Consider the following 27,382-nt stretch of genomic DNA (forward strand, 5'->3'; position numbering starts at 1 on the left):
GAGTTTATTATACTAGGAATTAGTTTTAGAGGATTAAGTAAACTAAAAGATATTTACATAGTGGCATTATCCTTTATTTTGTTACTTCGCATTTCCTTTTCATTGGCATATTCTAAGCAAATTATGACAATTTTTTTATTTAAGAATTCTTCAGATTATCTCAGTTTTGAGACACAATTTCTCATTTTTAATGAATGTAGTAAATAAATAAATAATTAAGAATCAGAATATTTATAAATAAATTTTTCCTTTTTATTGATATATTCTAAGCAAATTGTGAAAATTTCATTATTTAGAAATTCTTTAGAATAGCTGAGTTCTAAGATACAATTTCTCATTTTTAATGAATGCAGAAAAAAAAAAATTAAGAATTAGAGAATTTATAAATAAATTTAAATCCTCAAAATGATTTTTTATTTTTCAGTCATTATACTTCGAACGAATTATTTCTTTGGTATTTATAAGCTATTTAATTATTAAAGGTTTTTTTATTAATGCTTGTATTGAATTTATTTATGGGAAGCGATACAAAGCAAATCTATTTTTTAAGTCTAATAATATTATTTATTTTCTTTCAGACATCATTATGGAGGGTTACATGTATTTCAGATTAATTTTTTGGATTTGCCTTCGAAAGAAGTAAATAACTTTTAAAATATTATCCAAAAATATTACAAATCTATTATATAAGGGAAATGTGTTTTTAATTCGCAATAGCTCGATTTTAAAAATTGCTCTTACATTAAAAGCCATTCAAACGGAAATGCATTTTAATAACCTACTTCTATTAAAAACTATTGTATAGAATAAAATAAGTTTCTAATAAATAAGTTAGTAACTAAGAATAAATAAGTTTCTAATAAATAAGTTAGTAACTAAGAATAAATAAGTTTCTAATAAATAAGTGAGTAACTAAGAATAAATAAGTTTCTGTTCGAATAAGTTTGTAACTTTCCTTTTTTCGATATTTTAGTTAATCACTTTCGGAAATACTGGAGTGGAAATATGTAATGCTATATCCTGACAAATCATGGTCCAGATATTTCAATACATTTATGTATTTTCTTTTATAATTTAGAGATTTTCTATTATTCTGTTATAACTTTTTCCTAATTTATTTTTATTATATATAGAATGTTTCATTGCATTTCTTATTCTACCAGTCCTAATACATTAATATCATAATATTTTTTCTTTCATTTTCTTCGTTCTCTCCATAAAGATCTGTTAAGGCATAACAATGGTTAAGGGAACAATACAAAAAAGTTCATGGGTAATCGTACTCTTGAATGAATCATATATCAAAGAAGAGTGGAATTTTGTTTCAATGCTTCTTATGGTACTAATGTAACCACTGGAGATGAATAAATCTGAAATCTTGTATATGACATGTTGTTTTATGGCATCAGTAAAATGCAATGAAGCAACTTTATTGCCTTCAGTATGTTTCTCAATGTATCTTCAATGTCATTACATAACAGACGCACTTTTATTTGATTGACTAGCATTCCTATATGTTTGTTTCACTATCAGCTGTTCTTGATATTGTGATGTTTTTGATGTTCTCCAGCTGTGATATTGAGTACTCATAACTTGCTTAAAGGAATTCGGTAGTTTACAATGAAGTGACTGGTTTTGAGAGAAAGCAAATCTTTTTTCTTACTCAAGTAAATGTGAAGAAAATGCAGATAAAACATACACCCATTTATATGGATTTAAGCCTGAAAATTTGAAATAGGTGTTTTTCACATATTTAAAACTGATAATCGTTCATATTTTGAGAACCATATTAATCAATCAGAGATTGTTACATTTAACTTTGTATAGTAGTTTCGAGAATAGCAGGTTATTTTTAATTTCTCTGTTACGGAATATAAAAAGAAAAAGTACTGTAATTGTAAAAAAAAAAAAAAAAAAATGAATTCAAGAATTTGTCTTTTCAATACGTCTTTCTGAAGCATACTTCCCCCCAAAATTAAGAAAATTTGTAAATCATAAAATAGCATATATCTTAAAAATATTGCAATGTTTTTGAAACTTTATTTGCATAAAGATCTATATGCAGAAAGAATTCCAAATCCGAGCACACCAATTCAAAATAACCAACTTCAGAAACTTCAAATAGAATAGGGCTTCTTAAGTTTGTTTTAGATATTTTCACGTCCCGTCTGTTACAATAGAATTAATATTTCATTCGAGAAATCAATTGAACGAAACGTAAAATATTTAATGGTTTTAATTGTGCATGATATTATCTGTTTTTAATGCTTCTGCTTTAAACAGTTTTTTCTTTTACAATGAAAACTGAACTTCTCTTATTTAATGAGATAAACGGAAGTAAAAATGAAGTTCTACTTCCTGGATTAATGAATTTGCATTCGATTTGAAATCCATGAAGAATCATTTCGGAGAATAAAATGCGTTAGTGTCTGCACGCAACCAAAGCATAATATAGAAAAAAGATTAAAAAAAAATAAATAAGTACTTTAAAAGATATTATGATACGTCAGTTATTACATGAAAGCATTTGAAAAAGTTTTATCTAATTATGTTTCATCTCACTTCTGTTGGAATAAATGACTAGCTAGCTTAGGTTTTGAAAAAAAAATAACAATAATAATTAGTAATTCTTTTAAGTTAATTTTTTTTTAATTATATAAATTCACTTGAGCTTGAATATTTGCTCTTCGATTTCAAGAAAAGATATTTATTTAAGATACATAATCTTTGTTTTCTCTTTTTAAGACCATTCAATTTTATTTCTTCGGAGGTTTTAAGAAGATTGCTATAATTTTTATAAAATTCTTCTTATTTTTACTTGTTCTTTACCTTTTCATTAAATTCTAGGCAGTTAAATTATTTAAAGTGAATCAAAACTTGCTTGTATACGTGATATATAACAAGAATTTATTTAAGGAATTTACTGTAAGCATATATAAATCAATGTTTGATCCTTAAAGTATTATAATTTTTAGGATAATGAAGCAATCGGTGGAGCTACATTCTATTTTTCTTCCCTCTTCATTAAGAACTTTTGACCAATCTTTATAAAGTTTTTGATTCCGCTTTCCAGACCTTACAAATTCTTATAATGAGTTTACATTTGATGGAAATGTTATTTTTAAATATTTTAATAGTGCATGCATGAAATAAATAAATTTTGATTACAGATAAAACCAACTTTTCTTTCTAGCTTAATTAACGGCTACTAAAGGAGTGTGACATTTCATACAGATCTGTTTCATTTCGTTCATCACAATATCGAATCATCTAGACAAATACTAACAGTTGCTTAGTACCTAATCTTAAGTAATAGTAGCCGATATTATGATCCAATTGAAGTAAGGAGCTTTGTTTAGAATCCATGTTACTATTTATAGAAAATAGGATTAACGAAATATCTATAAACTTGATATTCTGAATATCACATGATTATCTTTAAGAATCAATAACAAATAACCAGTTCATGTGAGGTGTATATAAGCAATTCAAATGTACAGTGAGGGCTCTTTCATATTGATAAGGTTTTAATGTTAAATACTTTGCTCAACCAAAATAGTCCAGGTTGAAATAGCCTGATGGCAAAAATATGAATTTGCGACTGGAAATAGGTGAATTAGACGTCAAACGGAAAGTTTGCGAATTAGGATGCTCACATTTTCATTTTGAGCATTCCCATTTGCAATTACTTACCCAATTACTTTCACTAAAGAGTTGGGCAATTTTTGAAAGATATGTTATCGTAATCAACTCATATCCCAGATCATACTTCTCAGAAAGATTAAGATCACTTAAATATTATTTGATTTCAGAGTTATTTTGTATTAACCTTCTTACAAGTGGATCTTTGAATGACTACGACGGATTCAATGACAAGACGAGGTATGAAATTTCATCCATTTCAATACGATAACATATTTTTTGAGAAAAGATTAAAATAAACCCAGAACATTTTATTTAATTCATTTATTTTACTAAAGAAAGTTTTTTTTAAAAGTTGGTAATGGATTTTCCTATACATGTTTAGTTTCAAGTTTTTTCTCTTTTTTTCATAACTAGTCCTATTTCCCCCCCCCCCCCCACATTCAGAATTTTCTTAATCGTTTCCCATTTCCAGAATCTATTTTTTACCATTTTTATAACGATATCTTTTATCCACTGCTTCTAATTTCAGCAGTCAAAGTTGCAGTTCTATACATACCTATGGTATTATACTGCGTATAATCAGAGCATTTTCAAACTTTCATCTCAGCTACAGAGCATTTTTAGAGACCACATCTTCATATAAGTCATATCTGCATAAAGTTCAACTCAGTCGATTAATTTTAGTCAAAAATAAATAATTGTGTGAAGGAAATTTGCATCAGCTTAATTTAAATGAAGAAGGAAGTAGTTTTATTTATCATGCATACATTCCGATTTCATAATAGGCTATACTAAAATATATCTAATAATAAAACGAATGCAACTCGATGGAAAGCTAAAAAATAGATTATCGAAATTTAATGTTAAGACAAATCGTTCTCAACACCATCATTGCTTCGAGCATATCCTATAATGCTGATAGAGAAATATTATTTATATAAGAGTTTCCATATAAAATTTAGATGATGATGATCTTTTGTTTGAAAATGAGTTAAGGTATTTTATGTCCTTTGCAAGTTTTATTTTAGCACCTTAAGATAAGAAAATAAACTAATATGATATATTTTATACAGTAAAAGGCAATTTTTAACGAGTTAAATTTTAAAAAGGGACGCAAGGCTTCAAAACGTATGTATTTTTTTTCATCTCGAAGCTCCGAGAAGAAAATATAGTAAATAATTCATTTAACTTTCTTTCCGATAAAAGTTAAAACTTTTCATAGCTTATACTTCTTTTGAGAAAGTGAATCGAGAATGAAATCTTATTTCAAGTGCTGTTATAAGGGAGAACTGACAGTGGAAGTTATAACATTTTCTATCTAAGCGAGGAAAAAAACGTACATAAAAATGTGGAGAGTTTACATTTTTAGTCATTTTTTTGTTACAGCAGGCGAAATGCAACAACACATTTGTTTCAGGAACCCTTCAAAAAGCAAACAAACTCCCACATATATTTTCATGAATGTAATATAAGCTCAGAATAAATAAGTTAAAAAACATTTTCTACAAAGTCATGAGGCTTTCTAGTCTAAATCTTTAAGCAGATATTTTTCCCGTTGAGAAAGTTCCGCTCTGAGAAGCATTTGCCTTTAAAATAGCAGTTAAAAAATCCCGCCGAGCTTATCTACTGTTATATTTGGCTTAGAGGTTCTGTTTCGACTCCCGAACAAAAGAAACTGCAAAAACTAGGAATATTCTTCAAATAGTAAAATCACTATAAATCTTTCTGTGCTAGAAAAGCATTTCATTACTTGGCGATCTTTCGGTGAAGAGATTCTGCTCCAAAAGATAGGATACGGAGCTTTGTATTTTGCTTGAAATATTTTGAAAAAAAAATCGACAGTTTTTTTCATTCAAGTACAAGAAAAAATCATTGCAATTGTGATAAGTAGGAATAATTTAGTTGAAATTAATTTATTTCACATAGGGGTTTTACGTAGAGATTCTGCACATTATATATATATATATATATATATATATATATATATATATATATATATATATATATATATATATATATATATATATATATATATATATATATATATATATATATATATATATATATATGTGTGTGTGTGTGTGTGTGTGTGTGTGTGTGTTTAATGATATTTTAATTCTAATTTCAATTTACTTAAATTCCAAGATTTTATCTTAATTTAGCCCATAGTAACTTCATTCTAAAATATTCTCTTATTTCGTGATCCAATTCCACTTTCGGTTTAATTAACCCCTTTGTAAAAATAATGCGCCTTCAGTACTACGTATCAAATGAAAGTGATATCTTCGGTGGCCTTGAAAAGGTACCAAAGGTCAACATATGTATTCCATTGGCGAGTGGCCTTAAATCATATCTTATATAAGAATAGTGATCATTTGTTTCGGCCCTTTTTGCTTCTTTATTACTTCTGCCTTTGTGCCGCACTGCGCCTTCTTGTAAAAAATCATGCCTGCCACTCGGAATAGAATAAAACAAATTTAAAAATAGGACGTCTCGTCCGTGTCTTCAAACCTGCCTTTTGCTTCAACCAAATAACATTACACACACACACACACACACACACACACACACACACACACACACACACACACACACACACACACACACACACACACACACACACACACACATATATATATATATATATATATATATATATATATATATATATATATATGGTAGAAAATGTTTGAATTTTAGATGAATAAAATAATTCTAAGCATTTAAATTTATTTCATAACTACAAATTTTCATGAGTTTCATTTATAGTTTAAAATCAGCATTCTTCTTTATGAACCTAAGCATATGATGTTAATGTTAATATCATTTACTCATCACAATCTTTTTTTATAAGTTTCATTAGGTCAAGGTAGAGATAACTTTTATATAAATATTGAATTATAATAACATTTTATATATATTTATTCGACAAGAAAAATAATTTCAAAGATACTCGCGATATAAAAATACTATGCTTGCACAAAATTATATAGAAAAAAAAATTCTGAAAAATGTAAACATAATGAATACAAGAAATTTTATGTAATCTTTCCTCAAAGATTTCTGCACGCAATTTTTAAATCATTTGTGTTGTATGTTAATCAGGACACAAACCTGAAGAAAATATTTAGAATTACATCCAAGATTGGAATGGAAATCATACTTGCTCTTCATAAGTTTTTGAATTCGCAAAGGAAAAAAATTGTATTTGAAACGAAATTAATAAAACATCAGTGTATTTTAAAACATACAAACTATTTTCAGAACTTAATTATTTTAAGGCCTATACACAGAAGAAAGGTCTTTAAAAAAATTTAATCGCTGAATAAATCTGAAGATAATGGAAATGGTACAGAAAACTGGAAGTATTACTAATCTGCTTCCAAAAGTATATATTTATATACTTATATAGTAATAGTTTTAGATTAGACATAATTAGACGCATAAATTCTGTCCTGTGAAAAAAAATCAAAACCAACGTGTAATCCAAACTTTCTCAGGCAATAAACAATCAACAATGTTGCATAATAACCCCTTTTTTCTTTTCTCTATCCAATGCTGTACAGGGTGTCCACAAAATCTTTCCCTGAATACAGGAATTATTAATAAAAATTTTACTATATTATTAAATATAATATAGTAAAATTTTTATTAAAGAATCATAGCATGTGTGTTGACGACCTCAAAAAATGCCTAAGCACCCACATGATCAAAATATCTAGAACCCTTAAGACAGAGCTCAATCCGATACCGCTTGAAAAAAATAGATCTTTTTATGAAACTGAAACGGGAGTGACGGAATGGACCTAAAATTTTCCTGAATAATTTGATCAATAATATACGCAATTGCAGCAAAGTATGCATTAGAGTGTGATGCAGATGTACATATTATTAAGATTTCTTAAAAGTATCCTAATTAAATACTAATGATCATCTTTATTACCAGCCGAAAAGCCATATATTGGTATATTTTTAATGTCCTCTCTTTCCTATACATGCCTATAAATCTTCTATATTTTGCATTGTACTTTGTCTTTAAGGATTCCCTTACTTTGTCTTTCTTTCTGATACATCTTCATTAACAAACTTTACGAATTATTTAATTTGTTTTCTTAAACACTGAATAAATTTGAGAATAAAATTATTGCTGATAAAATGAGCAATAAATATATTCTAAAAGAATCATTTTTACTTTTATAATACTGTGACAAAATTCATAACTTCCCCAATTTGGAAACTGCATATCTTTGAATGTGCTAATAATGATAATGTCCATATTTTTGATAAGACAAATGTTCTTCCTTAAAATTATTACTAACCAAGGCTGCATTTCCTCATTAAAGAATCGTTTCTTCTATAGAAAGCAATTTATTTATGATAAACTCTTTTCGATCACAAGATTTCAGCATGGACTTAAAATGATTTATTTCAGAAATGGAAATAAGAATATGCTCAATGAATGATAATCAAAGAATTGTATTTTGAGTTTTTCAATAGTTTTAAAATAAAATTCAAAGAATCAAGCAAAAACATAATTATATTTCAGTTATCGATTCCTTGAAAGCCTCGATGACGAATAAATTTCTAATCATTGCATTTTTCGTTTAAACATTAATATTATTTAGTGTGCTTATAATAATCAAACTTTTAACACTTTTACTTTACTTTCTTACTTTTTTTATAACATTGAATATTAAAATGGAGAAAATAAATTTAATTACACTAGAAAAAATGTAATGCCTTTATGTGCAAGATAGCATTTTACTTGATTAGTTGAAATAAAAATTAATTTCATATTTATCAGTTCTTATTTTGCGCATTTCATTCGTATTTCAGTTTTAATCACAAAATTTACAATCATAAATTAACGAATAATATGAATGGTTCGAAGCCCTGAGCAGAAAAACATTTCCCTTCGTTTAATTTATTGAAAAAAAGCGTACTTTTCATCTGTTAAAAATGATGTTCAAGAAGGTAAACAATTTTGACTTCATGGAAACAAGATATCTCTTTACTTACACTTCCCGTGTTGACATTGACTCAAAAGTATTTCTTTGATAACAAATATTAACCGACTATGATTCAAGCGGAAGAATCTTTCCTTTAAGCCAGAAAACTACGAAAAATGGAAAAAGAGCAGGTTAAAAAGTTGCTTTTATGTCAAAGTTCTGCTTATTTCGTGACTTTAAGAAAGTGAGAAGTATGTTTTTGGAACAGGATAAATGGCTAAAGATAGGATTGTCCTATTTATTGAATAATGATACAATATAAGTTTATTATTGACATTTGTACTTTGCAAACATGATGGAAGAAATAGTTTTTCTCAATATTTAAGTGGCTGTAATTGCGAACAAATAAGAAAATACAATTTATTTTTACAGTTTTTACTGCTTTTTTTCTCCGATTCCAAAAATTATAGTATTTATTCCAAAGTATTACACAGAAAATATTTTATTTCATACTATAATAAAATAAGAATACTCTATATTTAGATTTAATTGGTCGAAAGAGCTATTAAATCTAAATTTAGAGTATTCTTAGAAGTGAAATTCAGATAATATACATAATAAATTCAATGAAGTGCAAATATTAAGAATATATGCATTTTAATAAATAAAAAAAAAAAGATTCTTTTACAAACATTTATTGTGACTCCTATATGTTACTCATCTGTCACTTCGTCGTTTAATTGATATATAAAGAAATTTAGATATGAAAACAATTACACCCGTTATAAGTATTCTTATTTAGCATTAAAAAAATTATTCTCTTTGAGGTTATAACATCGATATAACAACTGATATGACCATTACATAATTTCATGATATATAATCTAGGGGCTCAGAATTTCTCTCAAGCCATTTTGCAGGAATACAATTTGAAAAGTTTTAAGATCAGTCACAGATGTTTCTAAAATTTAAGATGTTAAATGATAGTATAACAAGTTTTAGCAGATGTCTCAAGCACAAATGTCCTCTTAAATTGATAGTTGCAATTAAATTAGGCTTGAAATTCATACGTATGGAAAAGGCATTTCACTGTTGCATTATTGATTAATTCTTGTTCTAGATATTTTGCATTGGCACGTTGAAAACTTTGTCAAAGTTAAGCATTTACATTGTTGGAATTTGGAACATATCCTTTAAATTTCATATCACTATTTATGAGTGTATTTGTTTTAAAAACTTTTCAAACTAAAGCATATTTTTAATCTTTAATTTTACTGTTACGTTATCGATAGTCAATAGTTTCTGCGCGACGGTTATTTGGCCCAAAATATATTGCTTCTTTAAACAGTATCGGATCTTTATGTAATATTTCACTTTTTACCTGTCAAGAATTAAAATTGTAGAATGTTTTGAGGTTCATTAAAGCAATCGCAAAATTATTAAAAGATGGATTTTCCATTCAAAAATTTAAAAGATAAAATTTGTTTTAATACTTTTATTAAGATAGAATGAAAATAAGAAAAACAAAATGTATATTTATGAGCATTTAATAAAACAAAACAAAACCTAAAATAAAACGATTATGCTACTACATTATTTCTGCTTGTCGAAATATTGTCAGAACACCATGAAAAAAAATGATGTAATGCAGAGGCAATAGCTAAAATGACCTCAGAGACATATAGTCAAAAATTGTCTCAAGTATCAAGATTAATCGGACAGTATTACTTTTTTAAATCAGTTCAGGACTGACTTTCCTTCTTATATCATTGTTCTACAGTTGTGGATAAATGCCACCCATTTTTTATCGCCATATTTTGATTTATTACTCTATTATTTCTAAATGTGATTACTGTAATATTAGTAAAGATAACTCCAAAGTTAATGGTAGAGAACTAGAGCACATTTCTATAATATATATGGATAGATTGATTATTTTTTGGAAGATCCTTCCTCCCTGATTCGGAGAAGTTTCATTAAACCATAAATGGTCAATAAAATTGTCTATGCATCATTTTTCTAGCAATAAATACAAGAGACGAAATAAAAAGCAAACCCATACTATTACGGATAGGCTATCTAATCGACAATTTTATGAAAACCTATTTTTATTCCTAAATCGTGTCAAGAGACATCAAGAACTACACAAGTTCCATCTCTCTTCAGCAGAGAAAGTAGCTTGGAATCAGTACTGTCCCAAACTATCACTTGCGTTGAACATTTTATAGCCTGTATTGGGTCTGATAATTAAATCAAGTTTATGAAAGTACGCATTCTGCTGGAAATTCCTATATCAAGTAATAAATTCGGAAATATAGTATGTATTTGGATATACATATATATATATATATATATATATATATATATATATATATATATATATATATATATATATATATATATATATATATATATATATATATATATATATATATATATATATATATATATATATATATGTGTGTGTGTGTGTGTGTGTGTGTGTGTGTGTGTGTGTGTCATTTAAATTAATTGACGATGCAGTAATGAAACATCAAAAATTCTGTGTTAATGTGCTAATTTTTAATTCACGTGTTATAATTTGAATAATTTTGAAATAGGAAATTGCATTTAAAAAGAAAAGTACATAAGCAATCAAAAGTAACTACAGATTCATGTAACGTAATTCATTCAGTCTAATAAAAATATTAAATGCAATTACAGATTATCCAGATTTATTCCCATTAGCGATACAAATGATCTTATGTGTTATTTTCCACATGGACAATTATTCCTTCTCTTTGTTTTACAAATGTTATTATTGATTTATAGATTGGCGGTAGGATATTATTAGGTTCCATAATTCGCTATTACTCAAATTGACAGTTCTCGAAAACATATGAGTGATAGAACCATAGGTGATTTACTTAATAAACGTTCTTACGTGTTTAAGGCTATGAAAGTAAGCTGTAATGGTGTATTTCGTAGCAGACATCTCAAAGTTATCAATTTGAATAGACACTGACTATAACTTCTGATCTTGTGTGTAGTGATCAGAAATCTATGTATTTTTCAAATGTGAAGAGCAGCCACCGTAAAATTTAGCATAAAGTAAAATAATTATTGTCTCTGACTATCATGCCACTGGATAAAACCATTTTGATCCTTTAACTAGAATAAACTCCATGAAGAGAGACCATCAAATTTGTTGACCCATTTTCGATATGAATAAAACAATTATATAGATAAATCAATAATCATCAAAAATAATTGCGTCATTTTATTGAGTATTGATACGAAATAAAATTTATATGGAATGTATGAGAATAGAAAAAGAGTTTCGTAAAAGTTTTTTTTTCATTTTATTCTTATTAAAACCCATCGAATACTGCGCAGTGTAATTTATGCGCGAAGGAGCATTCGGACGGAAAATTGGTTTATTGGATATGAATGAGTTCTTTCAGCAAGGTTTATAGATTTGACAGAAGTTTAACTCTGGATAAAGAATCACTTCCTGAAACGTGCAGCAGTTTCAAGGAACTCTGAGGAGAGTGTCGTTGAAACACAATATATAGCTTATTTTGTAGGATAGATGATAAATTTAATCGAAAAAAATCAATTTCTTTTTAAGCTGTCATAGTTTACTCCAATACATCATTGCATCGTTCCGCTTAAACGGATTATTTTTGTTGAAGTGGCTCGGTTTTTAAATAAAGATTGGACAGTTTTTTTTTTTTTTGAATTATAGTTTTATATCTGTTTAACAAGTATAAAGTATTATTTCTTTGGATAATGCGTTGTATTTGGATTTTTTTTATTATAATATACCCACAGAGTTTTATAACTGTCTCATTATGATAATTTTTCTATATAGGTAAAATTTATATATATAAATAAAAGTAATTTTTAAAGTGCATTTTTAATAGTTTATTAAATAGATGATTATCTTTATTTTAATTGTTTTTTTTTAACTTTTCTCAAATTTGAGATGCATTGTTTTACTCAAACTGACGACCAGTTTATACCCATTTTACGAATTCCTCCAAGGTATCCCTATTTGTATCGAAATTATTTTATCACAGTTACATATTTAATATTTAATCATTTAATCATTTTTCTAAAATAATTAATATTCGAATACTTAAATGCATCAAGTTAAATATTTGCACTAATCCGAAGGAAAGATGTTTTATTCCTTAATAATCTTTTAATAGAACTAAAATACTAAAACACATTTTGAGCAAACTGAAATTAATTTTCAATATTGTTCGAAGTATCATTTACAGATAAATATATGCTTTCTTTTGTAATTTAAGCATCTTAAATTGTGGATGAATTTTATTTCAATTAGATTTAATACTGGTTTTGTCTATCTTCCACAAAGTGAGAATTCTAGAAATAATAAATTTGTGGACATTCTACTTAAAGTATATTTTTAAAATGTCCTTAAATTCAAATATAATCTATTGATCTTTAAACTTTTTTTATCTAATTTCAGAAGTTAAGAATTTGAGCATTTAAATAATGCAGGTTGTAAACATTGAAATTCACTTATGTAACTTTTTTAGTTCAAGGATTGAAATAAAAACTATATATGTGTAATTGTTAAATCTATTTTACTTTGCAAGTAACAAGAGTTGTTCTAGGAATAAATATTAGCCAATAGAAATGTAAAAAATAATTAAAAATTTTATCTTAAATTTGAATTGAAAAAATAATATTGCAGAATATAAACTGACTTTGGTTCGTTTGTAAAAGAAAGGGGAGATTCCGCCATTGTTTTTGCTGTTGTATCATTCATTAAACGATCACGAAAGCCTTGAGTGTAAAATAGGGAAATTCTAGGGTATTTTGTTTACACTATTATTATTGTACCTAAAAATTAAAAAAAAAATAAGTTTCTTGGTTTCTAGGGCATTTGCCAGTCAAATTTTACCCTTAGTCTACCTAGTCCGTTGTCGATAAGTTCTTATTAATATAAGTATTCATCGGACACGCAGTTAAAGTCTTATTCTTCCTCTGTAAATGATTCGTTCATTTTTGGATTATTTTCATCAATTTAATCGTTTTTTCTTTAATAAACCATTCATTTGAAATTCATATTTTTCAGAAAAAAGTCACTGTTTATTTATACCATCAATACGAAAAACAATTTGATTATTCACTAATATTTGTTTTTAATTCATCTGTTTTTATAATAATGTTTATAATACAAAATCAATTTTCCACTTCATATCTTCCATTTATTTTATTTTTAACAATTAAGGAGAACATAACTTTCTACATCTACAATCTACAATTTTTTACATCTGTATAATATAATGATTATATTTGAAAATTATAATGAATGTTCATTCTAAAATTCATTTTTTGTCTTTCGATTTTTATGAAGTTTGTCTGAAGAAAAAGGAATTACTTCATAAACTTACATGTTCTATATATAGATCTTATTGTCACTCTTATTGAAAGTGCTTAGATAACATAATAATCTTGGGTTACCAAAACTTTCCAATAGCCAGATGATAATAACATTTTGTATTCCGTTTATTTATTGTCAAGAAATGTTTCATAAGTTACGGTATTTTATCTTTCAAAAATGATGTCAATTTGAACAAATTTCTTTCCTCTGAAGACTTCATTATAAATGTATATCTTAAACTAATAAACTTTCGAAGAAAATCCAATTCTTTATAAACTGTTTTAATCAAAAACGGTTTCTAATATAATCTACCTATTTAGGTGGGTATTAAATACTGTTTATTTTTTTTAAACAAATGTTTAAATGACTTAAGAAAATACAGCTTTTCAAAAATTGCCTTATTTTACTAATTATATATACTTGCAAAGTTCCAATATTATTTTTAAATAAAAGACAGTTATAGCAAATGAAATCACAAAATCAGACCTTTTTGAAGCTGCTTCCACGATCAGGTTAAAAAAATAAAACTGTTTCAATTTAATGTCTAATAAATTGTGCGACTATCGGCATTTGCGTCAAATAAACTGAATCCTGTTAACTCTTCTTATCTCGCTCCGGGCTATTATTTCCCTTTTTTTCTTGAAGCTTGTTCCTGTTGAATTTGATCAAAAGGAATAGTTTTCTTGTTTAGGTAATGCCACTACGTTTTAATTTGGAAATAGTATTAATCGATAAATTATGATTCATATCTGATTTATGATCTCATAAATAAAGAATTACAAGCATGAAATATGAGTACAAAATATCTGCTTATTCAACAGAATTTTTTATTCTAAAACATCAATCTATGTTTCAGCTAAAAGTAACCAAGTAATAATATTTAATAAATATATATTTTTGCATTAATCATAGTTTGTCAATGAGAATGAATCATTTTTAATTTCAACTAAAAATTAAACATAAAGATTCAGAATTTAATTTAACTGATGTGGAAATATTTTACTCGCTAAATATTTTAATTTTTTTTCCTTATTATTCAATAAGATTAATCAAAAATTGCGAAAATGATTGAATTCCTGTTGTATTGTCTTGTAACTAACAGTGGAAAGCGTTTCTTTGATTAATAAAATTACTTATTTTTCATTATTTATTCATTGCATGACTAATCTTTATACTGTTTGCTTTTTGTACGTGTTATGATTTACACTTTTTAAGATATCTTTTTAAATAAACTACAGCATTTTTAACCATTTCAATTTAATTAATATATGCCAACTGACAGTAGAAATATATATTCTTCCTTTATATTTATGGAAAGTAATTTATCTAATACTAACTCTTGTTCAAATGTAATTCGTATGGCATGAATGGAATGGAATGATCCGATGAAATTTTTGATTTTCAGATTTTTGTCCAATAAGTAATTAGCGACTAGAAACCGGTGAGTTGTCAGATAAGTGATTAGAGACGTAAAGTATAATGAGAGCAGCTGGTTTGTGTGCATATACATATACTTAACATACATGAAGCAATATGAGCCATTAGCAACAAACTGCGTTTTAATTAGGAGTTTCACCAGAGGTTGCAAGGAAATCAGAACAGAACAGATCCTTCAATTGTGGTGTTTTATGAATTTTGAGCTTAATGTGTTATGTGTGGATGTATTATGTGGAGAAAAGTATTTTCTCAAGGATCACTCTACAAGTCTGGTGACATTTAAAATTTACTTTATTCATCAAAATATATCTAATGTAACATCAAAACTCTACTACCATTTGACTTAATTATAATCTAACTATACAGTTCTTGTTATAAGACTTATAAAATGAAATAAAAAGACTCTTTAAAAATCTGATAAAACCATTTCCAAATGACACAAAAAAAATTTTCTGCATAACGTAAGCCTTTCCATATATTCGTATTTAGATGTATTGTATAAAATAAGTTTCTTAAACTTGTAAATAAATAAATGAATGCAAAATTAAAATGATGAGTAAAGAAGACTTCTCAAAGTATTTATCCTTTCTTCTTTTAAGTATTTATAAAGGCGAGTGTATTTCATTGAAATCATAAAACTTTAAGAGTTATGGCAGTGAAAAAACACTTCAGAGAAGGAGCATCTGATCACTCTTTAAAGGAGCATCTGATCACTTGCAACATCCAAAAATGATTAATGTAAAGTATCTACCGTATATTCCGGGAAACAGTTTGGTTTGGCATTTGCAAATGAAGTGAAAAATATGTTCCTGTGTCATAAGTAAATTCTTTTCCCATGTGCTAAACATCTTTCATTTTGATCAAATATTGGCTACACAGTATACATCATATTTTACAGAAAGTGTCAAATTATTCATACTGAAACAATTTATGTGTACAATCCAGGGATTATTTGAATTATACCTATTTGAGATAGCTTATATTTTGTTGTTGCTTGTAAAAAAATGACATTTCTTTGGTTAACTGAAAATTGCACTTCAAGTGAGGTTTATTTATTTCATCAAGATCAGTGATATATGACGCATTAATCAGAAATATAATTAATTTTATTGGGCAAATAAAAATTTTCTTCTGCAATTATGCTTAGTATTACTTGAATTGATCATAAGATTTTTTTTATTGCACATTGAACTCTTTTTTTTTCTGAACATCAATCTCCTGTCTTATTTTCTCTTTCAATATAATTTACATAGTGACATTTTATGATTTGAAATATCAAAGCTATAGATTCTTAAGAATCGTGAAATCAATCTGAAGCAGAAAAGGAAAAGATTATTAAAATATTGAAATAAAATTTCCGTTACTGTAAAAGTTTTTTTTTTTTTTTTTTTTTTTTTTTTTTTTTTTTGTAGTTGCATATAATTTTATGACTTGTCTAATACTACAATATGATTCAAGAATTCTTCGAATTTTGAAGAATTTCATTTCTTGGATAAGTCTTAAATATAAGTTTCAGTTTACTGAAATGTGTGCTATTCAATTATAAAAGATTTTTTAAAAATGATTTATGAGATATACCGACACATTTTAAATCGATTTAAGAAATGTATCCCTTTACAGTCAAATCGTTCAAAACAATATTGCATTGATAAGAAGTTAATGTGCTAATAAGTCTTTAAATAAGATTTATTTAGTATCTACAACAGTGCAGATATCCAAAAATTATAATATCAGAAACCTCAGTTCATTGGATCCTAAACTTTTCAGTTTTCATCTAGATAACAATAACTATATACAAATATTTAACTATATATATTAAAATGAAAATCTTTAAGAAAAATGTTAACTACATATGATATAAATTTTTGCAGCTCGCGTTTCATTCAGTAATTTCCATTTAAGATAAGTTGATTTTTTACAATGGTATGTTATATTTGCTTAAAACTTAGAACACTATATTTATAGCTTATAAAGAATCGCGATGTTCTTTTTAAAAAAGTAATTTATTCACTGAAAAAGCATTCTATGCTTTCATAAAAATTTATTTATAATTATTATTATTTTAATTTGCATGCTACATTACTCAAAAAGAAAATGAAATCTTTAAAAAAAAATTTCTTCTAACATGCAAGGAGCTTAGAGTATTTAGAAAGTTGTGTGTTAAATTGAGAGAAACGAGCCTTTGTTTCATAAATGCAATTTTCTAACTTTTAGCGAAATAGAGCGAAAATATCTTCGTGCTTATGCTTAGGCAATTAATTACAGGGACACAGACGACAAAAGTAGTTTAACAGGGCATTCTTAGAAATGAATCGCATTCTGCAAAAGGATAAAAAGAAATATTAAGGAAATGCAGATTTTTAGCAAGAAATTGAACAGTTAAAAAATATTGGGCGGAGATTTTTATGCATGCTACGTATAAAGAGAAATTTTAATTATATTATTAAAATCTTCATTAACACTAATAAATGGTTGAAACTTTAATTGGCAAAATATATTCTGTTATAGAAGTAGTCAAATAAATATTTTGTTGAAAAGAATATTATTCTTTAATGTTTCTATTTAATATCATATGCTCGGTTCAGAAAATTAAAAGAAATAATAATTGTGCCAATAATAGTGAGAATGGACTAAATCATTGAATTCAATCACCAGCAGGCAAAATTTTGGCGCTGGCGAAATAGATCTCGCGTCAATAATTTCAATGAACTCAAGGAAAACTAATTATGTAACTTTTCATTATTTCAGTATTATAAAGGAACCTTCCAAAAGAAATGAATAGCATACAATTTAAAATTCATAGAGAATAGTGTTTTATTGATCAATTTTCAAAACCTCTAACCCATTTGCAATATTTTCAGTTTGCTGATCTTCGCATATTCCATTGATTAATTTTGGAACCTTTTTTCACATACAAAAAAAAACATATCTTCCAATGCTTACCATATCTATTAATTTTCACTGAAAAGGCTAACAAATAAGAAAAATTATTTTGTGGGTAATTTATAGATATGCTCAAAACAAATTATAATACTTTTGTTTTGCAAACAATCGAAGCTTGCCTCGCAGCAAACATTCAAATATCTGATTTTCTGGCTATAGATCAGGCACAAAAATGACAGCAGATTAAGTCCAGTTTAAGATAACCTGCATGATATGAGTTTAAAGAAGAAATGTATTACTGCCATGATACTACTAATTGAAAAAAGTGAGTTATTACTAATTAAAAAATGTGGGAAACTTGAGTAGACCCTGGAATATATGAAACTAAATATTATTGTCAAAAATTTCTTATTTGAAATGTCGCATTATGTAGTAATGGACACTCAGAAGCTAAACATATGAGGTTAGGTGGGAGCACAAGAATGATCTAGACGTAGTTATATGTCATTAAATAAATGATAATTTCAGTAATATGACAAAAGAGAGATTACCAGTGCCAGAATGCATGTGTCACGGTCGCGATAGATGAATTGGTACTACATCGAAAAGACAAACCTAACGTGAACTATTGCAAAAGCTAGCCTAATTAGATTTCAATCTTATTATCATTTCAAATATTCTTGAGATAACACCACAAGAAGCAAATTTACGACATATTCTAGGTTTTCGCATAAATCGGATCGAAATATATAATCAGGCAGCCACAAGAACAAAATCAGCTGGGTTTCATTACGCTGTCACATATATAAAATCAGTACTGTTAAAGCGTCTGTGAGAAATTTCAGTGAACACCCCAGCAAAGCAATATCACAAATATGAACAACTGTTGAAAGTTGAAAAAATAACGGAGAAAAACATAGGGAAAGAGTACACATAATTTTCCTGCGACAGGAGAATTTGGACTCTTCTTTTACTTCGGATGGAATTTGCAAACTTTGGTTTTTAAGAATTATTCGCAACAACAAAACTTCCTTTTGTATTAGAAAAGTTCCTATATATTGCTTAAGTATGTGCCCTATACCACATTTTTATTTCCTCACATTGAAACCACGTCAAAATATTTTTAGTTTGATAGCTTAGTACCACAAGTTGTTTAAATCTTGCTTCTATTTTCTTAAACCGCATAAATTTATTTTCCATATCGCATTAAATATTATTTACAGCCAGGAAAACTACATTAATCAAATTCGCTTTACTGTGCATGGATGAATTTAGTATTAAAAAACAATGAATTGTATGGTTTCATTTAAAAACTGACTAAAGAAATATTTTATCTCTTGAATTTCTAGTGAATTATTTCTAAAATGAAGATTAAGATTAATTTCTAAGATGAGTTGTGTGTCATAGAACACTTTGACTTATTTTCCGTAACGTAGATTTTCTTTAAATAATATAATTAGATTTGCCTGAATGAAGATGAAAACACATTAGGGGGAAAAACAATTTTTCCTATGAATTGCATTTGAAATAAGAAAAATATTAAAATAGTATGCATTTCTATCCTACAGATATGCATGGTATGCATTCCTCTCTTTCTTATAAAAATTTCTGAAATTTTAATCTAACTTTTAAACATAATTTTAAGACCAGTTTTATTAATTCAACGAAACGCTATCAAGGATTCTTTGTCATCTACAATGAAAAAAGCGAATTTAATCAATGTGGTCCTTAGGGAAAAAGAATTATCCAATAAAGAACTGCACTCACTTTTGAATCCCTTCTAAGAATTGGTATGCAATATTCTTATGGTTTAGTAATTCTGAAGTATTTGATTTATAGATATAAGTTTTGTAAAATCTTTAAAAAAACTTTGAAGGAATGCATATATAAAATTGAACGCATCAAGCTACTTTAAAGGAGTGGAAAGAGAAAATTAATATAGTTTCTCAAGTCTCTCTTCATGACACGCAAAACGGGAATTGATAGTCTTCTTTTTTCCTGTCATTTCCTATCGTCCTGTGAAGAAAGTAATGAATTCTTCTCACAATCATTCTTATTTCAATATCCGCAGTTTCTCTTCTTCAATCATTTCAACGAACACTGCCTTAAAATTACTCGCCTGAAAACAATTTCAACTTAAATGTTCCACACTCAAAATGTCGATTCGCCTAAAGAACTTTCTTAATTTAGATCAGAAGCATTTTAGAATAAATTGATTCAGCATGTTCTGCAGATAACTTATTTGTTTTCGTCGTTTTGAAGATGAATTTTTTTTTAAATCTGTACGAAATTGTTTTCCGTAATGATAGCATAATAATTGCATTCAGATTCTTAATCTTTTAAATTGAATTAAGTATGGCTTCGTTGTACTCAAATACTATAAATTATATAACAAATCAAATATTGATGTTGAGAATCGAAAATAAGATATGTGAAAATTCTCAACTTCTGGTAATCAACTGAAATGAATGAAATTAGGAGAGCTACATTAGCACGATAACATGCATGTAAAATTATCTACAATTTGCAGAATCGTGAATATAATACAATTTTTTTAACCCATTAACCGCTGGTGTTGCGTTGACGCAACGGTCAATATAAATAAATATAAAAAAATAACGATTAAACAAATTTTTGATTAAATTACAGTTTTATGTTAAAGAATAGCACTACTAACAAATCAGTGAAAAAATTGACTTAAATAAATTATTTTACACCTAATAATCGATGTTTTACTTTAAGCATTTTTTTTTTGTTCAAATTTCCAAACTCATTTTTTCTTAGAAAAAATAAAAATTGAAAACAAATTGGGGTTTGGCTGTGAAATACATTAGCCAAGGTCACTCTTTGTCAGTACATTCCACAAAGCAGGTGTTTCTGTGGGAGAGGAGGGGAAATTAAAAACTGGTGTTGCGTTCGTGCAACGGCAGCGGAAAGGGGGTAGACTGTTATCCTTCTTGAAAGATTTCATTTCAGTACTGTGCGTCTTATTGGTAGCAACTTTTTTATCTTCTGTTGTTTAAAATGCGTAGAATAAGATATCTTACGTTAGAAGAAGATTTGGAAAAAATTTTCGAACAAAATTCCGATGACGAAGACGCAGATGAGACCGATATTGTTGTCGTATCTCTAGAAATAGCAGATGCTAGTGATGAAGAAGAAGGTGATGAAAATATTTTAAATAACGATAATGAAGTTTTACCTAGAGGGGAAGTTGAAGTTCATGTAAAGAAGAAGTTAGATCGTCCCAAAAGTTCTGCTAAAAAAAAAAAAAAAAAAAAAAAAAGAAGAAGAAGAAGAATTACGATGGACAAGAAAGGAACCAATTGATAGGCCTCAACCACAAAAATGAAGAAAAAGCTTCAATTGATCGTATCAAACAAATCCTAGAAGATAAAACTAGTGCAGATATTTTCAATCTTTTTTTTTTTCAGTATGAAGAAAACAAAAAGCTACTTATTTTTCGGTGGAACGACAACTGTGTTGTGATAATAGGGTCAACGTTTGGAAAAATTGAACCATTAAAAAATATTTCTCGATAGTTGAAAAATCAGAAGAAGAAAATATTAGTAGCCCAACCTCACTGCATTGAGCAATGTAATCAGAAAATAGGTGCTGTAGATTTATGTGACAATTTTGTTTCCAATTACAGAATTGGGGTCCGTGGCGAAAGATGGTGGTGGCCGATATTTTCAAATTCCATCGATGTTGCTCTAACAAATGCTAGGAGAACATCAAGATTTTCTGAAGAAGGAAGTAAAAAGTAATTGTTAGATTTTAGACGAGAGGTTGTGCTTCATCTGTTACAGACGCCCTTGGATAGTGAGATAAATAAGAAAAGATCATCTACAGGACGCCCGAGAAAATTCAGCCTTACAAAACCAATATCCGAAGGACATTTTATTGTTAAATCTACAGAAAGTAGAAGACTACGTTGCAAGTATTGCCACAGCCAAACTATTTATCGCTGCAATGTTTGTGAAGTTGTTTTACACCACAATAGTAGTGAAGCATATCATACTTGAAATTTATATCACCTTTATATCACCTTGTTCTTACATAATTAGCTTGTCAACTACATTTATTTGTTAGTTTTTAATAAATTAAAATTTTCAAAGAAGTTTTTTGACTATTTTACACCCTTTAATAAGCTCACAAAAAATTTCTAGTTTTTAAAACGTGAAGAAAATGCGGCGTAGCGCTCGGTGATAACGATCAACATTGGTACTTCTTTTCCGCTGTCGTTGCGGAAACGCAACACCCTATATTTTTTAAGATAAGTGCAATTTCCTTATTTTTACATTGAATTACTATTATATGTGGTCAAAATAATAACTTGTATTGTTTGCATCGAAAACAAATAATGATTTTGAGTTTTGGCGTTTAATGGGTTAATTATATGATGCTTTAAAATGTTTTTCGGAAAACATTTCTTAATCATAGCCTCAAATACAGGTCAAAGTCATTCATTCCTAAATAATGATGATGATGTTTATATTTCTTATCAAGATAGTATAAATGAATATTATTTTAAGCATCATATAATTTTCATTTATATGTTGCTCTAAAATGTTTTTTGGAAAAATTGTGAAGCAAGGGTAATATACAATTCAAAACCTTCGCAGAAGAAATACATACTTGTGATATGGTTTTGATTCTACGTGGGTCATTCATTCCTAAATAATGATGATATTGCTTATATATATATATTTTTTATCAAGATCGTATAAATGAGACGTATATTTTAAAAACAATACTGTTAACCGACTCGTGCAGCACTTATATATTTTAAATAAAAGCTTTATCAAAAACTAAAACACTTTATAAGCCAGTAAAGAAAAATTATCAACAAGAATAGTTATTAAAGTCAAAAAATTTTGTGTCAAAGCAATAAATAAATATTAATATTATATTGCAAATGAGTAAGATGGGAAATGCACTTTTCAGCTCTTCATAATGTCTGGGAAAACAATAAAATTTGGTCTTCCAAATACAGAAAACTCAAAAAATTAAAGATGTCATAATATCAGAAAAAATATTGATTAATGTAAAAATTATTGTTAAATGGAAAACTGAAGCTAATTATGGCAATTTAATCACATCTACGTTCCAAAAAGGATTTTAAAAAATTTACACTTATATCCCCCATCATTTAAGTTATAAAATACTTTTGTTAATGATATGAGAAGCCTATTTAATCAAACAAAATTAAAAATACATATTTCAATTAAGTAATCCTAGCTTTAAATACTGAAATAAAACGGGATATCGAAACCTTTATATAGTAATATAAGAATCTAATATGTTTCTAGCTTCATTGAGTTTCGAAAGTGAAAATTTTTTATCGGATGCAAACTATAGCTTAAAAATAATAGACAGATGATTTAAAACATTATTTTTTTCTTTTCGAAATCTTGTGTCAGCATCAATATATCGCTTTCCTTGATTGCTAAACCTACCATGTGGGCTTTCTATAGTTCGAAGCTATTGTTTCTGGTATTTCTTTTTTTTCATTAAGTTATTTCATAACCTTTGTATCTTTTGCTTTCATTGCATCTACCGTTTAGAATTTAGTTTCTTGTAGCCCTGTCTTAACCAATAGGTTGAAAAAAACTCACATGAAGGAACACCAAACGCATAGGGTTCATCTTCTAAGAAGGGGTTGCTATGCCTAATAAAAAATGTCTTGAAAGACACTGAATTATGATATGGTGTATTGTATTGGTGAAGAATCCATACTTTTTCCCCCACGTATGTTTCATCCATATCCAAGGATACTTCTATAATATTATTAGTTGAGTGTTTGAATTTTAGTTTACCAGTCAATGTGAACAATACCTTTGATTCGGAAACTTTTATAAAACTTGATCAGTCAGAGCATATGTCTTTACTTAACTCTTCTCAATAGAGTATTGAAAATATTTAAAGAGTTTAAGTCTTTTCAATCATTTTCAGATTATATAAACAAGAACTCCTTTCTGTACGCTTATTGAAGACTGAAATAATATTTGCAGAGTATTTCACAAGTATAAAGATGAATTTAACATTAACATACAGTTCCTTTAGAACACTTAAAAGTTTCTTTCTTAGTTTTCCCCTAGTTTGCCGTAATTTCTTATTTTTTGTTAAACACACATTCTAAAACTAATCTCAATATCTTTTCTCGAGCAAACCTTTTCGCACTTTTAAATAATATTTCAAAGAGTAAAGTACATTTTACGCCAATTTAAAGATATATATATATATATATATATATATATATATATATATATATATATATATATATATATATATATATATATGACCTTTTGAATCACAAATCTATTTCACAGCGATGGAAAGAAACCTACAAGTAAGGAAACAGCAAAAGCAGACGATACGAAAAATACATCTGAATGTGCTTCTACCGATTTTGATTTTCCTATTCTCAGTTTACGCAGCGCAATGCAAAGCTAATATTACTAAAATCGAAAGGAAAAAGTTTACTCTTTTCCCCCGAAAGGTAGTGAAGAAAAACAATTTGTAGGAATACATGAATTCAACATCCAATCCTTGTTTGATAACTGACATTTCAAAAGCTTATCAAAAGCTCGTAGATGTAGCTCTTCATCAAATATCCTAGAAAAAGAAATTTGAAATGCGAACATTTTTTATTCTTAGGGGCTTTTAACCCTATTTTTTGTTAGCATGGAATAACGTTTTATCAGTGAACAATAAAATATTGACTTTCTCCACTACTAAATGTACTTCTAGATGATTTCCTCTTGTATTTATGCAAAATACTGCACATTTTATCAAATTCGAAGAAAAAGGGGATTATATATATATACACACACAGAATAATTACAAAATAATTGTCAATATATTTTCCCCTAACTAGAATTTCATTCAGGGACATAATATTTTAATGCAGATTACAAATATGAAAATTATTATTAGTAGCATTAGCATTATATGATATGCAAAATAATAGTTTAGTATTCACAGTTTCGAATACTCAAAAGAAATTTCAAAATGTCTCGTGCTTTACGCAATCATTTTTATGTAACGGAAATACGATCACAGCATGGAAATTTGGATTTTACTCAGTATACATAGTTCTCTGATTCAGCGTTACCAATTAAAAGAAATGTGCCTCATCTGTCCGCAGAACACGTAAAAGTCAGATATTATCAGTGCCATACAAGATGAGGGAACCCTTAGCAAACTCCAACTGCAATTGGTGACCACTTGAAGCATTTAAACACAGTGAAATCGGTAAGGAAACAAATACAGAGTTTTATGAACCATAGAAAAACCACAGCACACCAAGAACTCTACGAGTGTTGAATACGTCTGCAACAACATTAACATGTATGTAATTTCTTTCAGGACAAAATTGACATAAGTGCAACCAGTTACTTAAAATGTATGCATGAAATCCCATACAACTTGCACTGAATGCGTACTTTGTTATAGATAGTAGCATTTATAGTAGACACTATCATGCTTTTTTTCTTTCAGGTAGTGAAATCTTTCAGCGCTGTTTCATTGTAGGATGCAAGTTGTTTAAATCAAAGGTCAAAGCAAGAAGCAGCTTTCATAAAAGTGCCGCTTTCTTCGTATAGGGGTTTACAGTTATTCAGAGTGATAGGTTAGAACCAGAAAACATGGCGTAAATTGTATTCACAATGGAAAGGCAATTTATGTTCTTGTGAAGTCCATATTGTCGTTTTCACTAGCGCCGCCATTTTTCGCACCAAAAATACCTTTCAAACTCCAAGTATTTTACTGTGATAATCACTTTCCCGTGAAGAAAAAAACTAAGTATTGCATTTGGAATTTTCGAAACTTTATCGCTTTTAACTATAATTATGAGAACAGAAATATTGTTTTTCACATCACTCTTCAACATATACAGTATAACAATCAAAGCAACTTTACAACCTCCTAAAGATTTGACATTTGAATAATTTATTCTGGAATTCGTGTATTCATAATCAAAAGATTAAATTCATATTTCCTGAAATTTTGGTGCATGTTATTAGTAAAGTACAATTTAATGTAATAGGTTATTAAAAATACACTATTCATATATTTGAAATTAAACATAATTTGCTAATATGTAATAACTTAATACTAGAGCTTGATAAAGCCTGATACAGTCATTTCATTATTAATGCGATTTTATTTATAGGACATACAGTTTATCTAGATAAATTAAGCAGAATTTTTAAACAGGCATTAATATTCGTTTATCTTTTAAATTTAATAAAAAGCAAGGCTTTAGCAATAACTTAATATGAAACATGTTAAAATTCTTCAAGTAACTCATTTATGTTTCCCATTAATTAAATGTTCGTTTTGACGGAACTCCTAAATGTATTGCTACAATAACTAAATAGCAGATACTAAACGTTTTTTTTACTATCTACTTTTTAAATGCATCTGAAAACAGAAAAATAACACTAATGGTACGTGAATAAATTAGCGATGAATCCTCACTTAACAAGCAACACTATGTTTCTCAATTTCCCTGATTTTACATGGCAAAGGAAATATTAATTTAAAGAATTAATATCGAGCGTTTTTGAATTTTTTTTAATATTTATTATTTACACTCTTTCTCATATTCGAGCAGTTGTATTAAAAAATCAGAGACATTCAGTATTGTGAAAGAAAAATAGATTTTTTTAGAACTTTTAAAAAAATTTCAAAAGTTGAAATGCGCAGTGTTACTTGTTATGCAACAGAAAATAACACAATTGAATTAATTATTAAATTTTTTTAGAGATATATTTTTACAGAAATTTCATAAGTTATAAAAAATTGTTAAAGCCATTAGATTAAATCTATACAATAAAAATTGAGAATCTTGAATCTGGGAGAATCCTCCAATAAAAAAATCTGTATAATCTTTTATAGGAAATAGATGTACTAGAATCCGAATAATTTGAACAACAATGTTAACTAATATTAGTAAATCTTAGCGAGTATTTTAAGAATAGCTTGACATTTTATCATCTCTAGAAACCATTAACGAAATTTTTATCCCAACTCTTCTAGAGAGACTTTACGGTATTTCTTATGA

Source organism: Argiope bruennichi, chromosome X2 (assembly GCF_947563725.1).
Source record: "Argiope bruennichi chromosome X2, qqArgBrue1.1, whole genome shotgun sequence".
NCBI classification, from domain to species: domain Eukaryota; kingdom Metazoa; phylum Arthropoda; class Arachnida; order Araneae; family Araneidae; genus Argiope; species Argiope bruennichi.